The 15,143-nt window shown below is 38.0% G+C and overlaps 1 protein-coding gene across 1 annotated transcript in view; it reads left to right on the forward strand.

Moving 5' to 3' along the window:
* The window catches only part of inpp4b (inositol polyphosphate-4-phosphatase type II B), a 264,526-nt gene that overhangs the window by 5,638 nt on the left and 243,745 nt on the right, over window positions 1-15,143 (forward strand). The window contains exon 2 of the mRNA XM_042425446.1: window positions 12,204-12,276. The gene's annotated coding sequence lies outside the window, so the exon portion shown is untranslated. The remainder of the gene's footprint in view (window positions 1-12,203; window positions 12,277-15,143) is intronic.

Raw genomic sequence — 15,143 nt, forward strand, 5'->3', positions numbered from 1 at the left:
TAGTCAATCAGGAGAAAATTAATCAGCAATTATTTGAATTTTTCCATCAAAAATCCCAAAGTGACGTTTTGCTGCTTTTCCTTATTTTACATCATGGACAAAATAAGACATTTGATGACATCACCTTGGTCTCTGGAAAGTTGTAATGGGAATTTTTCACTTAATCGAGAAAGTAATCTGCAGATTCATTAATAATGAAAATATTATTGTAAGCTGCAGCGCTAATTTACTTATTACTTAAATGTATAACACTTTACAGACATTTTACAGTTATTAAAAATAAACTTGTAAGTGCTTTCTAATGGACAAAACATGTATGTGAGATGACACCTTTTAAATTGCCTCAACCATGACTTTGGCATTTCTGTACTGTAATTTTTTGTTACCTATTGACTGACATAAAATTAAGTACATCTAGCTTACACTAATGCTACAACCCTGAAACAAACCCTACCCTAATCACAGTTATAATGTTCAGATTTTGTTGAAACTGTTTCATTAAGGTTTTTAATTTCATTTTATTTGATGACGGTAGCCTAAAACACCTCTCAGTATAACACAACCAGTGCAATTCAACAGCACCACTGCTAACACTGTTTCAACAAAAGCTGAACACTACAACCTTCTTGAAGGTAGAATTTAATGCAGGGCCAATATATCTGTGATAAGCCATCAACAGCTGATAATATTAGCCTGGCTGGTGCTTGGTCTCTAGTTGCAACAAAATGTGGAAATAATTATTGGCTTTTGAAGTATTGATGCAGGCAAGAAGTTGCTTTAATTGAGTTGTTATTAGTCTCAACATTAAAAGTGCGTTTTGGGGGCGTATTGTGCAATACTGTCTCTGGATGTGTATTTTCATTACAAAATGACATCACGGACCATATTATTGAATGTTATTATTAACGGTAGTAACTGTTATTCTGGAAATACTATTTTCAGGTGTAAATGTCTTACTTTTATTGGCATGTACTACATTTATGTCTCATTTCTCTTGGATGTTACACAGTTGGCTAGTTTATATTTAAATTACTTCACTTTTTTATCCTGCCAATATCCAACTTACCTGTCTCTCTGAATGCACATCCTCTAATCTTGGATGTACTTCTGATCAAATGCATCTCATTATTTGACTTCCTGGCAGCCCTGTATTGAGTCATCTATAGCTCTGTTTACCGCATCGGTCGCACTCTCTCATCTTCCGGTCCTGGCAGCCGGTCTGTCATTCTCCTAACCCTCAAACCCACCCAAGTCAACCTCTCATCTCACCTGCGTGCCATCTATCTGTCCACTCTCTGTTCCTGCCTCTCCAGCTTTTCCTCTTTCCTCTCCATTTCAAACCTCTAATCACATTAAGGTCAAGCCAATGCTGGACTGAATTTAAAATAACTCAGAACATACCGTCAGTGCTCCCAGATACACCTTTTTTTTTGTTCTGTCCAGACAAAATCAATTTCTTCTCCTTGTCCAACTCCTAAGTCAGCCATACAGCAATATCCTCTTGACACTGTCCTTCTCAAAGCACCATTGTAGGAGTTATAGAGGAGGACAGGTGCTATAAAAAAAAACACCTGTGGTTTAACAAAATCGAATAGAGTGCAAGGTAGAGATTTTCTTTTGTACATGATTCTATGTAAAACGTTAAAACAAAGATGTAGAGGATTTTTGTTTGTTTGTGTGCATCTGCTTAAATCAGTACTCTATGGTTGTCAGTGTGGATAAGGATTGTATTGTACGTGAAGAAAGAAAGATGTTTTCTGTATATTTCTAGTTCAAAGCAACCTTCCTCTCCCCTGCTGAGTCCCTCTCACTCGGCAACAACTTGGCCTCACCTGTCTTTGACATTATACTGTGGATACCACTTTGTGGCAACGAGCCAGAGGAGAAAAAGTGAGCGATTGGAAACCATCTCTCTTCCTCCACCCTCCCCCCTCTCCCACTCTCTTCTCTGTCACCAAAGCTGGCTCTAATCAGATTTAGCGAGTGGTTGAGGATTGAGTTTTTGTGTGTGCCTGCAATGTCATCAGCAGAGATTTGGAGCAGTAAAACCATTACTGCATTGGAAAAAAGTGGTAATTGTATTTAGAAAGCAGGATTCAATGGGGAATCGTAATTCAGCTTATGATTTGCGTCATTTTCCGCTCCACAGTTTCACTGCATTTATTGTACATTGGCACAGGTCCATTAACCAAGCTTATGATTATTATATTACCAAGGATATAACTGCACAGCTCTATTGCTCCAGATACTAACTTTACACTGCATAAAGAGGTACTATTAATTTTTAATAGCTTTAGGAATTTGCTTGAAGACAATACTAAATTTATCCTTCCTGATAATGCCCTATTTTGCTCTGGCTAACGTCAGTCACCCCATGCACATTAGTCTAAATGTTGCCCAACTGTTCAGTGATTTATGAATAGGATTTTGCTAATAGTCAGCATTGTAGATTATCTGCCTCTTAAAGATGATTGCTGGGGAGAAGGGGACCTTAGTTGTGCATACTAAGATATCAATCTTTGATTACGCAGCTGCCTGAATGATGGCATGGTATTTTCTGCCTCCAGAGCGCTTGCTGCGGGAATCCCTTGACTCAAACATAGATTGGCTCCTTGAATCTGGTCTTGGTTGTATCTGGATATGTTTCTGCCTCTGTCTTCACTTTTTGTTTTTGTGGTGTGTCAGCTATTCATCTGTGAAGCTGCTTGTCTTACACAGCATCTTGGAGCTTGCCAGTCTGACAGAGTGTCAGCAGGGCTTGTGTCACATTATTGTCAGGAAATATATTAAGTTACTGAAAAGCCACATCTGTAATGCTTGTTGACTATAAGCCCCCCAAGAATCTTGTAGTAGTGGAAAAATACTCCCGTTTCAACCTTGATGTGACCTCATGTTCCCATTGGTAACTGCTAATACCGAGATTTATCATCACTGCGCTGTCTTGAGAAAAATTCATTATGTATTGACAATTTAGATCCTATTTATGCATATAACTGAAAATATCAATCATTGTGGATAAGCTGTGAGGAAGCTACGTCCAGCTCCTTGAAACTCTGCTTCCTCTTGTAAGATGCTCTCTTTAATGAGTTGGAAGCTGTATTACACCACAACAGCCTACCAGTTGTAGCTACGCGATATAGATCATTAGTGCTGTGATTAGGTAACAGCACTTTGCGACATGGCAATTCCTGTTGAAAAAAGCAGACACCTCATCAGATACGAGTTGCCTGAAGTGTTTTTTAAGAGGGGGCTTGCTGGTGAGGGACACTTGACAGGAAACACGGCTTAGTTCAGCTGGTCTGTGTTTTTCCCAGTGAAAACAGCTATCCATCTGTGTAATAGGCCTTGTCAAAAGTTTACTGAGAATCAGCAATTCAGTGTGAGTCTAGGCTGCGTTTGCCATTGAAAGGGACTCTTGATAAGCTGTGAGAGCCCATTGAGGCAGCGAGCAGGCTTTGATGCATAGTGATATCTTGGCAGTTGCTGTCCCTTTCACATTCTTTCTTCATTGTCAAGACTCTAAACTTGTCTGTGGATGGTGTCTACACTCTGCACACATTCCTCCTCATTGCCTTATTCGATATTTTCAAATATGAGGATGAAACGAATGCATTAATAATTTAATTATTAGCTTTCCTCTGCTCAAAATCTAGTCTAAAAGTAACTTACAGCTTCATTGAATAGCTTCATGTATTTACAGTGTCTTGTCATAATTTTGCCTCCCAGAGGAGTTAGAGATCATAATCCGCCTTTTTGAGTTCAGATATTGATCTTCCTCTCAGCTGAATTGCCAGGATATTCACCAGGATTAGATTATAGTCATTCAGTTACACCAGTGACATCTAAAAGAACATACTCTTTATTAAAAAGAACAATTGAGATCTGTGTATTTTTGCATCCTTTTATTAGCTTAACTTAGTCATGTCAGATATTGATACTACCATATAGATGGTGGCATATTTAAGCTCTTTGAATTGAGATTTTGATTTCACCTATGAACCTAGTGTTTCATATGTGAAATAAATACTCTTGCACTCCCAAAACCCATAAGCTTTTACTGGAGCTAATGTTGTCCTGAAACTACATTAATATACTGTAGTTTTATTTTAAAGGTATTTAATGTACTTTAAAAGGACCAGAGTTTTTCAGTAACATTGGTATTTATAATCTTAAATTACTTTTATGAAGATTAACTTGTTTGCTTGGTTTATTTCGAGGGTGCAGTACTCACAAACATTTTATTGTTAAGGCCATAACCTGGCCTTTTGTGGGATCAGTTTTCCTGTAGAGTGTATTGCCACAAAATTACAAGAAAAATAGCCCAGATTCAAATGAAAAACACTAATTGTTCAAACTTTTGTCCAGCTCAACACTGCAGTAAATGAGCATACAGTACTTAAAGTGGACACAAATATATGGAATGTGCCATTGATTTTTTTTCTAGCCTTCAAAAGGTGATAAAGATCCACACTTGTGTGCAGGTTTTGTTTATTTAAGTTATATAACGTTTCTTCTTTTATATTTTGCTTGTCTGTGTTGGAAAAACTGAAAAGAAAAGGTAACTGTGAGCATCCAGATTATTTTCATTCATCACAGCGGCACATTGAAAAGGCAAACTTGGTTAACAAATGCTTTTAACCACAGGCTTTGCACTTTGTTGAATTTTGTGTTCGTAGTTGCAGAGTGCAGGTTGGACCTGAATGAAATTAAGAAAGTACATTATCACTTGATGCGGCAGGGGCTGATTAAATGGGCTGCATTTATATAGAGCCTTTCTAGACTTCCAACCACTCAAAGTGCTTTACACTACATGCCAACATTGACCCATTCACACACACATTCCTACACTGATGAGGCAGAGGCTGCCATGCAAGGTGCCAACCTGCTCATCAGGAGGAGTTTCTAATGCTCAGTCACACACACACACACACACACACACACACTTGCACACCAACGGCACAGCCTTTGGAAGCAATTTGGGGTTCAGTATCTTGCCCAACTACACTACACTTCGACATGCGGACTGAAGGGGCCAAAGATCGAACCGCCTTTCTTCCGATTAGTGGACAACCTGCTCTACTTCTTGAGCCACAGCCACCCGAAGTCTGAAGATTTTTTGAATTGAGCTCAGTCCAAGTCTTGTTGGTTTACTTTGCAGATAATGAAGGGACTGTTAATTTAGACCTTAAATGAAGTCTTTATCCTGATTGGATATGCCCCATTCTGCTACCTCACAAATTAGTCAGTTTAGTGTTGTTTTCTTGAAAAGAACACTCAAATCTGATTGGTCCTCCATAAAGGACAATGAGTTCAGGTATCAGCACTCATATTCAGCTGAAAAGCTTGGGCTGAAACTATTTGTCAATCAATTGGTTAATCAATGGGCAACTTTTTTGATGATTGAATAATTATTTAAGTTGTTTTTCCAGAGAAAAATACCAAGCTTTCTGTGGTTCCAGATTCTCAGATGTGAGGATTTGCCGCTCTTCTTTGTCTTACCTGATGTTACATTGAACATCTTTGGGTTTTGGATGGTTGGCTGAACAAAAGCGATCTCTATCTCCCTAAAGATACATCAATTAAACAAATGAGACAAAAACCACTTACCACCACTTACACTTGTTAATTTATTTATTGAGAAAAATGATCCAATGTCACATATTTGTGTGTGGCCAAAGTATGTGAGCCTCTAGAATTATCAGTTCATTTAAGGGGGAAATTAGAGTCAGGTGTTTCAATTAATAGGATGACAATCAGGTGGGAGTATGGGACGCCCTGCCTTGTTTAAAGAAGAGAAATCTGAGTGTTCACTGTCAAAGTCTGAGCTTCACAACACAGGTTTGTGGAAGAGTGTCATGTCTTGAACAAAGGAGATTTCTGAGGACTGTAGAAGAAGAGCTGATACTAACCAGGCTGGAAAGGGTTAGACAACTATTTCTAAAGAGTTTGGACTCCACCAGTTGACTGTCAGACAAAATGTGTACAAATGGAGGACATTCAACATAAGGGAGGGTGAAAAAATTGATTCGCATAAGAATCTTGATTCTTTTCTCCTACGATTCTTAATTGATTCACAAAATTCGATTTTCTAAATGTTAATTATTAACGTGATGTTGACGGAACAAAAAAGGTGGAACTCAACCGCGAGGGCAGCGCAGCACCTGGACAGTCACCATCACTCAGAGACTAACGTTAGCGGAGTGGAGCAGCGAACTCCAGCAGTAACAAACAAGACCAGCTGACCAACACACACTGCAGCACGTAAACAACAACAACAACCAACTCTGAGGTGAAGAAAAAATAACTCAGTGCTCAGTCTGTTTCATTTCAAAAACCCTGCACCTGCTCAGCATCTTGGATAGCGATGGCTCTCCGCTGCTGGAGATAACAACACAGCGGAGCAGTCTGCCTCTCCCTCAGTTTGTTATTGTCATCCAGGCAGGAGACTTTAAGATGCTTTCAAATTAATTAATTAAATAATTAATTAATTAATGCAGTCAACTTTTTAAAATTAAAAGGCCACGGACCATTTATCTTAATTGCCAGTCATGTTCCATATTGTATGTCAGTGGAATGACACCAGTGAATGGTTTGGCACACAGTTTACTGGAGCAAGAGACAGAAAATTCTAACAGGGCTGATAGACAGTTATTTGAAACGTTCAGTTGAAGCCATTGCTTCAAAAGTGGTACACACCACTTACTGAGAGCAAGACTTCACATACTTTTGCCTCACAGAAATATATAAGATTGGATAACTTTGCTCAAAAAATAAACATGTTTAACATTTTTGTGTAATTCTATCAATTGGGTTCCCTTGATCTAGTTTTGGGACTTGTGTGAAAATCTGATTACGTTTTAGGTCCTATTTAAGCAGAAATAGAGAATTGTCTAAAGGGTTCACAAACTTTCAAGCACCACAGCATGTTAGACTAATACACAGATATATTTTATTTTTATGTACACAGCATTATTTATTTTTATTTTATGCATTATTAATATGATTATATTAATTTAGTTATTCCAAATTTACCCATTTGGGGGAATTAAGTGCTTTATATGAAATAAGGTTTAAGTTTTGCAATATATTTTGATGCATATTTCAGTTTAGTGATACACAATATATCCATGGCTGATATATTATGACATAAATTAGAAAATTGAATTATTATTGTTCTGACAAAAGAATTTCAGCTGATAATCACATTTAGATAATTTGGAGCCTTACAATAGCAATGCTGTGACTGTTAGTGAACACTGCTAGTTTGATAATGTTGCTTTTTCAAAGAATCTAATTTGAATGGAAAATAACTAACATAATTTGTTTTGAACAAATTTGAACTCCTAAAAACCCACATAGCCTAATGCTAAACTTTGTGGTACCTCTGTTGCCCTACTTGACTTACAGATTTATTGCCAAATATGTTGCTCGTTTTGGCACGGACAATGCGTCTGCGTCTCAAAAAAGAAAAACCTACCTTGCGCCACCTCATGAGAACTAATGACACTGCTTTGCATTTAGTATTGGCCCTCTGCTGCATATATAAAAAACTAAAAGTGTATTGTATCTTACTTTTTTTCTTTGTTTGATTTGTTTTAATTTAGGCATTTTAAATATTCTGTAGTTTGACACAGCACTTGCTCAGTGAATGCTTGTGTGTGCACACGCGCATATGCATGCATGAATCCAGTTGCGCGCATGCAGCTCCATTTACATGAGCATTTTATGCAGGCTTCTATCCAGTATACAGCCATTTCAGGTTATCAGAATAAGAGAGGGGGGGGGGCAGAAAGAAAGGGCTACATTAGTTTATAGTGTGCAAATAAATCATGTCCATACAGTATTGGGTGCATTCTGAAGTTATAGGCTCCCACAACAAAAGCAGTTTAACACTTGGCCAATATTAATAGCAGTGAAACATCAAGACAGGAATATGTTTAGGGATACGTTTTATGTGTCCCTAGCTTGGCATGGTGAAATGCCTTTTAAAATTGGAGTCTGTCCAGTTGTCAGTGACAATGATGCTGATTTATTGGAGCAGAGGGAAGAGATGCAGGACAGAGGCTGTTTCCCTCCAAAGCTCTCCATTTGGTAAATGATGCTTAGGTGTTCACTTTTCTTTGTTGACATGGGCCCAAAGCACAGCTGCATCTGCACTAATGCAGAGTGGATCACGTGACACTTTTGCCCATACTACTACAACTACAAATAATATAACACAGTCTCTGGATTTAAATGAATATACGTGTGTTCTTCACATACAGCTGATCTAATGGTGTTTATATTAGTAGTATGGTACAGAGAGGAGTGACGTAAGCAGTAATGAATGAGGAAGTTATGATCAGATTTGAGAGAGATGAGTGATAATGCCATGCATGGGCATATCACTCAAGTGTGTTCACCTTCGTCAAATAGACTTTATTTTATTTGTAAAATAATAGGCAGTAATTAGCATTTAAATGCAAAAGTGCATTCACAGCTTCTTGTTTAATGAATTATTTTCTGCTTTCATATTTGTATGTGAAATCATCCACTAAGGAGAAAGTCAAACTCCTTTTATTATGTTTTTCATAGTAAATGTTTTTGATAAGCAAAGGAAACAAATAAATAAAGACAAAAATTAAAAAGTCTAATTGCTTTTCAATCTGCTTTTTATCCATGGGAAATACCACTGCTCTTTGTTAGTACATCAATATATCAATGTTCTCTATTTTTTTTATACATATATATATATATATATATATATTATACTCTCTAGTTTAAGTGGATGTAATAAGTCATACCATAAATTATCAAATGGTGGCCAGCATCTTAACAAAGGGAAATTTAAGCCTTTATTATATTATAATAATATTATAATAACCAGGCAGAACACTTGGTTATGGATCGCAGGCTTCCATGGATTGTGGTTGTAGGCCACCTGCTGCCACGGTCCTTGACGCCCATGTCTGCCATTATTATCATTACTCATATTTCCATTATTATTATTACTGTTATTGTTATTACTGTTGTTGTTGTGCTTCTCTGTGTCTCTCTCTTCCCTCTCCCTCTTTCTCTGTCAACCCAACCAGTCAAGGCAGATGGCCGCCCACCTAGAGCTCTGCTCTGCTTGAGGTTTCTTCCCGTTAAAGGGGAGTTTTTCCTTGCCGCTGTCGTCAAGTGCTTGCTCATGGGGGAATGTTGGGTCTCTGTAAATTAAAGAGTACAGTCTAGACCTGCTCTATGTGAAAAGTGCCCAGAGATGACTTCTGCTGTGATTTAGTGCTAAATAAATAAAACTGACTTGACTTGATTATATTTTGTAACATTTTAGTAAGAAGCTTCCCTGTTTTCTGATATGGGGCCTTATATATCAAGGATCTTAGAGCAGAGCAACTGGCCAAAAATTGTGTTAGTGATGCATATATGGTCCTACATTTCAGGACTAAAAGCATTCTATCAATTTTCATAACTTTCTATCTTAGCAAATATTTAGGAGAGCTCCAGAGGTGTCCTAACCTGTTAGGTGTTGCCAGGAGGTGACGTTCAGGCAGAGATATTCTTTGAGAGGAGATGTGAGCTTATTAAAACATTGTTTTTACAAAAAAAAAGAATAATATTTGAGAATGAGTTTCTGCGGGATGCAAAGGAGAGCACATGCTGTCCCTACAGAAACCAAGTTCCTCACACCGGTACCCTTTATTGTAACGGGGATTATGCAACTTTGCAACAATGAAGAGCCATAAATCAATCACTGCATGATGTGGAGGCAAAAATTATATTAGACGTGTATTTTTGGAGAAATGACTATATTATAGTCTTAATACTTTGATGGTCATTAATCAAGTGTAGAAGTGTATTCAACTGATCAGTTTATGCCTTTAAAAAGAGCACGATGCACTCTTGACCTTATCTTTGACCTTTTATATGCTTTTATATGCTGTTGTTCTGTTTTAGGTAAGATGTCTAGCCAGGATGTCTCACATCTTGTTTCTGTTGGCAAAATAATGTCTAGTCTGTTAGGAAAGAAGTAATAGGAAGTGCATGATACATGGTGACCCCGATTCTAAGAAGTGATCGATGGAAAAGGGGAACTTAATGCAAGAACTGGAAACTGTGCAAGAAGGGCATGACACCATATATAGAATTATTATTAATAATCTTTCAGGAAACAGGTGTCTGCAGACAGAAGTGTGACTGCACACGAGGTGCTTGTGTTGACGGTTGTGTTGGGTCAAGGCTGAAAGTATAAAGTGTTTGTGTGAGCTATTCAAGGTGCTCCCCTCGCTGCAGAGCTCGGGGAGCCTGTATGCACATGCTTTAGTGATTTATTAAAGGTAGTTGGACCCCAGGAAAAATACTGTGTCTCTGGTATTTAATTACCTTTGTCACCTAACTAGACAGCCTGACTTTTCAGCTGCTACAACAGTGCTTATAGATGTCATAAAGGCAATTCACATAAGAAGGGTCCTCAGTGAAGACTCAGACTTGATTGTACACAATCATGTCAGCCTTAAGTCAGTACAACAACATTACACTTGTTATACTCACTCATCATTCTTAGTGTCTCTTTTTAAACAGAAATACTCTTCTCATTCACTCATTGATTCAGGTTTTATTCTGCTGTTCTTTGTCTTGGTTGAATCCATGAATTTTGAGTGTCTTGGGGTTTGGTGTCGGGATTCACCCAGTTGCACAGGTTAATTTAGTATTTAATTTGTTTTCCATACAAATGGTTGTTTAGTTGATAATTGTTAAGCGTTCTCTGTTTAGAGACAGTGGTGAGGATTCCTGCTGTTCATATTTATATACAATGGCTCTGAATGGAGATTTCTCCCCTGTTTATAGTTGTTTATTGCTATAACTGTTTATGATTTTAATACAAAACAAAGTTTAATATTATCAAATGCTATCTTTGCTATTTATTTATTTTATATTTAATTTATTAATTTATAGTTGACAGGAAACATGAGGATAAAGAGATGGTTATGAAAGAACCATAGCTAGAATCAAACTGGGGGTGTTGCGGTTACATAGTATTGTATGTTATTGTGCCTTGACCATTCGGCTACTGGGGTGCCCTAATTTGGCATTTCTAAACCCTAACCCTAAAATATTCACTTCTAGGTAGTTAAATATTTACTTGTCATTGAAATAAAATAAATAATTTGTATGCAGAATAATCAGAGCTGTATTTTCCTACATCAAAACAAATAAAAAAAAATAGTTTAACCCTTGCTTACATAACAGGCCAATAAAATTGGCATCAACTGTCATAAAATGCAAGTAATTACTTGGCATATAGCAAAAATACAGCATCCATTTAGAGTGCATGTCATAAAAGACACCATAATGAGTACAAGTTAGTGAAGCGTTGAAGTGCCATCATCATAACATCATGCAACATAATTATGTTGACAGCACTCAACTGAAACTTGTTTTACATTGTGTCACCGCTGTTCTGCCAAACATCTGTAATTCACTACAGTCTCACATTAGCATCTCATAACCTGAAGTTTAAATTAAGTCTGTTTGAAAGACTATAAAAACCAATGTGAATTAAGTACAGTGCATTTTCACTATGCATCAAACTATGCATAGTTTATGGGAGAGTAAAAACATGCTCTTGTCAAGTTTGTTTACAAGGAAACAAAGTTTTGTTTCTGCATATATTAAATGTAAAGTCTGGGTTTTCATGCAGGAAATTGTTTAGCAGAGGTGGTAAGCTGTCCAGATACTGGTGCATTTCTTCTCATGATCAGTTAAGTTTACAATAGCCACAGTCATACTTGCCTATTTGGTCATGTGTCTGATATTCTTATGCTGCGGCATTGCTGCTTTGTCGGTGGTATTTGGACCCCACACTGCCCTCTGGGACCTTCCAAGGCATTTTGCAGCTTGCTGGACCAGCCCTAGCCACTGCTACTCTCAGCTCAAACCATTTAAAACATTGCCTCTACTACTGCTTCTTGCTGTCTAACCTTGTTCCCTGCCTTCACCTTTGCGAACTGATATTTTCTGAAGGTCTTTTTTCCTCAAGATGTCAGACAGTGAGGGCGGTTCAGGCGGCAGTGCTGCAACTGCTGCAGCCATTCTCAGCAAGTCTTGATAAAGCTCCAGTAAACAAAACAGAGAGGCTGCACAGAAGCTATTCCAGTGCCGTTATTGGCTGTGCTGTGGCGTTGCTGCCTCCTCATATCTGTCTTCTTCCTTTATGTATGCAGAAAAATACGGAGGATGGACAGGATGCTGACAGAAGTGACTAAGGCTTCATGTGAGGGCTTTCTTTTGTAACAGGTAAGAAAGTCCTGAGAATTATTGGTGAATCAGTCATTCAATGCAGCTTTTGTCTATCCATTTTACAGTTATCATTCGCAAAGGTACATAAAAATGTATGCAAACATGCATGCAAAGTAATTAAAACAGAAGGGGCATGAGAAGTGTTTCATACTTCATTTGGGAGTTGACTGCTATGGATGGCAAGGTTAGAAATGTAATGGGCACAGAGTTAATATACAGATTACTTGTGCATCCAGACAATTAAAATGTTTTCTGTTCTGAATATATAAGTCATTAACTGCTACATTGTAAGAAATCAAAAGTTTCATAAAAGCCACATAATGTATGTGCTCTTGAAGTTATTGGAAAATGAATTGCGTTCCTTCAGTTAGACATTTCTATGGTGAATCTGCCTTGATTATTTGTGATATAAGAGAAAGCACTGAGTACTACAAGTGAAATTGAAAATTCATACAGCTTGGTAATCTGTGCATTTACTGTTGCTCCTCAGTAAATCTATTTGGTTGTGCACACTGTAAGCATGTATATTTGTACAAATGCACATGTACACCTGCGCATATGTAGGCATGTAATCCTTAGGATTCTTGATTGTATTTAACAGATAAAAGGTAAGTTTAGGAATGGTTCCTTGGCTAATCACAAACCTTGGTACACAAGCCAAGGCTGCACATTTCAAGCATATTTGATGCAATCTGCTGTAGTTTCAAAGCCTCTCCTCTATAAACAGATGAGGGTAATTTGTTTTGTCAATTCAGCCAATATGTTCTAGCTGCCAACTTGCTCTCCACTGAACATCCGAAAGCAAGAAGGAAAGAGACTTAATAACTGATTTTGTTACAAAATACATTTTTACATGCACACTTGCATACACACATGCACATCCACTTACCCATGCACACATACACTCTGTCACATGTTGTTTTAAATACGATAAGTTGAAGTTAATGGGGTGATGTGACCATAACTGAAGCTAGTTTAGCATGCAGCTCAGGTTCAGGTCACCGCTGACATACATGCTCTAAGGGCAGAGGAGGCTATCTGAGGTGAGCAAACCTGAACATTTGTACAGTTGCACAATTGCTATCCAATTTAGAACCCCTACTTTTTAAGTCTAGTGCGTCCAAATGGCTGTCTATGAGATGAACTGCTCCTTCTAGACGAGATAAAGCACACTCAATGTTCCCCAGTAAGATAGATGGGCACATTTGCATGCTGGGCTGTCACTTTCACCGCTGCCAGGCCACCTTCCTCCTTAATTTCTTTTTAGTCTCTTTCTGCATTTTACAACGTCTGGTTCTGAAAAAGGAGTACTACATAAATTACTAGTAGTTAGGAGGATGCCATGATGTCTGATGTATATTTCCCAGTTGACTGACAGTGGTCTGTAATTTTTTCTGCTGCGAAAGCCAGCAAATAGCCCATGCAAGTAAAACAATGAACTGTGGCTAATGAATAGGCCATGACAGTAGGTTTTCCAGGCAGTTAAACCAGGGGTTAATTTGGACAGAAATGATATATGCAGTATTTCTGACATAGCATTTTCATCATGTTCAGACCTAATTACTGGAAATGGAAATATCAGTAGACTAATAGAAGTTAGTCTAAATGTGATATACAGTATATGTATTGTTTTCACTTTTACATTTGTAGGTTATAATGGACAAAGCATATGCTGTATGTGCACTGTATTATACATAGTACTGTATATATGTATAGTACTATACTGTATGAATGAAAGAGCTATAAATGCAAAGCAGCAAAGAGGACAGATGAGCAGAAGTGTCAGTGTTGGGTCAAGTGGATGTCTGTGGGAACAATTACTATACAAGGAGATGGATAATAGCAGCACTCACTCCAACACAGGTAGGAGATGCAAAGTCCAACAGTCTGTTTATTCTTACAGTCAGCAATGTTATGCATTAGTCAAAATCTAATATTTTTTATTCTGGCATGGGTTCATCACTAAAAATACAACTTATACAGCTGTGTATTTTAGCTCTTACGCCTGGTACACACAGCCTGTGTGAGCAGCGTGTGTGTGTTGCGGAACCTCTTGCTTTTCATTTCGGTGCCCATGTTAACAGATTAGAGCAGGCACACAGCACGCGTGAGATGCGCATCTCACGCGTGGCTGCTGTGGTGTGTCATCCAGAGATTTGTAGGGCTGTAGTCTCCTGGTTGACTGGTCGATTAGTTGGTCAATATGCTCTTGTCCGACCAAATTCTCATTGGTCAAATAAATGCTGTGTTACTTTCATAAGGACAAAAGTGCTATATCAGTAGCCTTCCAGGATTAATCCATTTGCTGTGGTGGGAGGGACAGAATAACAAATTACCTGTGAAAACGGGGGTGTATTCAAAACACTCCCGTTGTTTTCACAACTTTGAACTCGCCCAACCAAACGGAGACTGCTAGATCTTACTGTACTCGCAGATCTCAGCAAACATAGACAGTGAAAATGATATGTTGACAGTCATATTGACATCACACCAGCAATATCACATCTTTCACTATAGTTTCAATGTCTATATCTGTCTATATCTGACATGTCACCACTGCGGGTCAGCCTCACTTGGAGGCGGTGACAGCGGGGTTTAACTAGCGAAATGATTAATATAATGGGTAAAAAAAACACGTCCTTTGTGAGGGATGTATGTGGCTGACACAGAAGTATCCCCAACCAGACCCCACCATGCCCGTCAGAGAGAAAGCCGCTTTCACCTCAAATATTATTTATTTTTAACAATTGAGCACATACTTCTTAATCTTTTTCTGACTAAACTAAATATAAATGAAATTTATAATTAAATGATATGAAACATGCTATTATTGAGGGCCATTATCAAAGCCAAACTCTATGTAA

This window comes from Thunnus maccoyii, chromosome 2, assembly GCF_910596095.1.
Source record: "Thunnus maccoyii chromosome 2, fThuMac1.1, whole genome shotgun sequence".
Classification (NCBI taxonomy): domain Eukaryota; kingdom Metazoa; phylum Chordata; class Actinopteri; order Scombriformes; family Scombridae; genus Thunnus; species Thunnus maccoyii.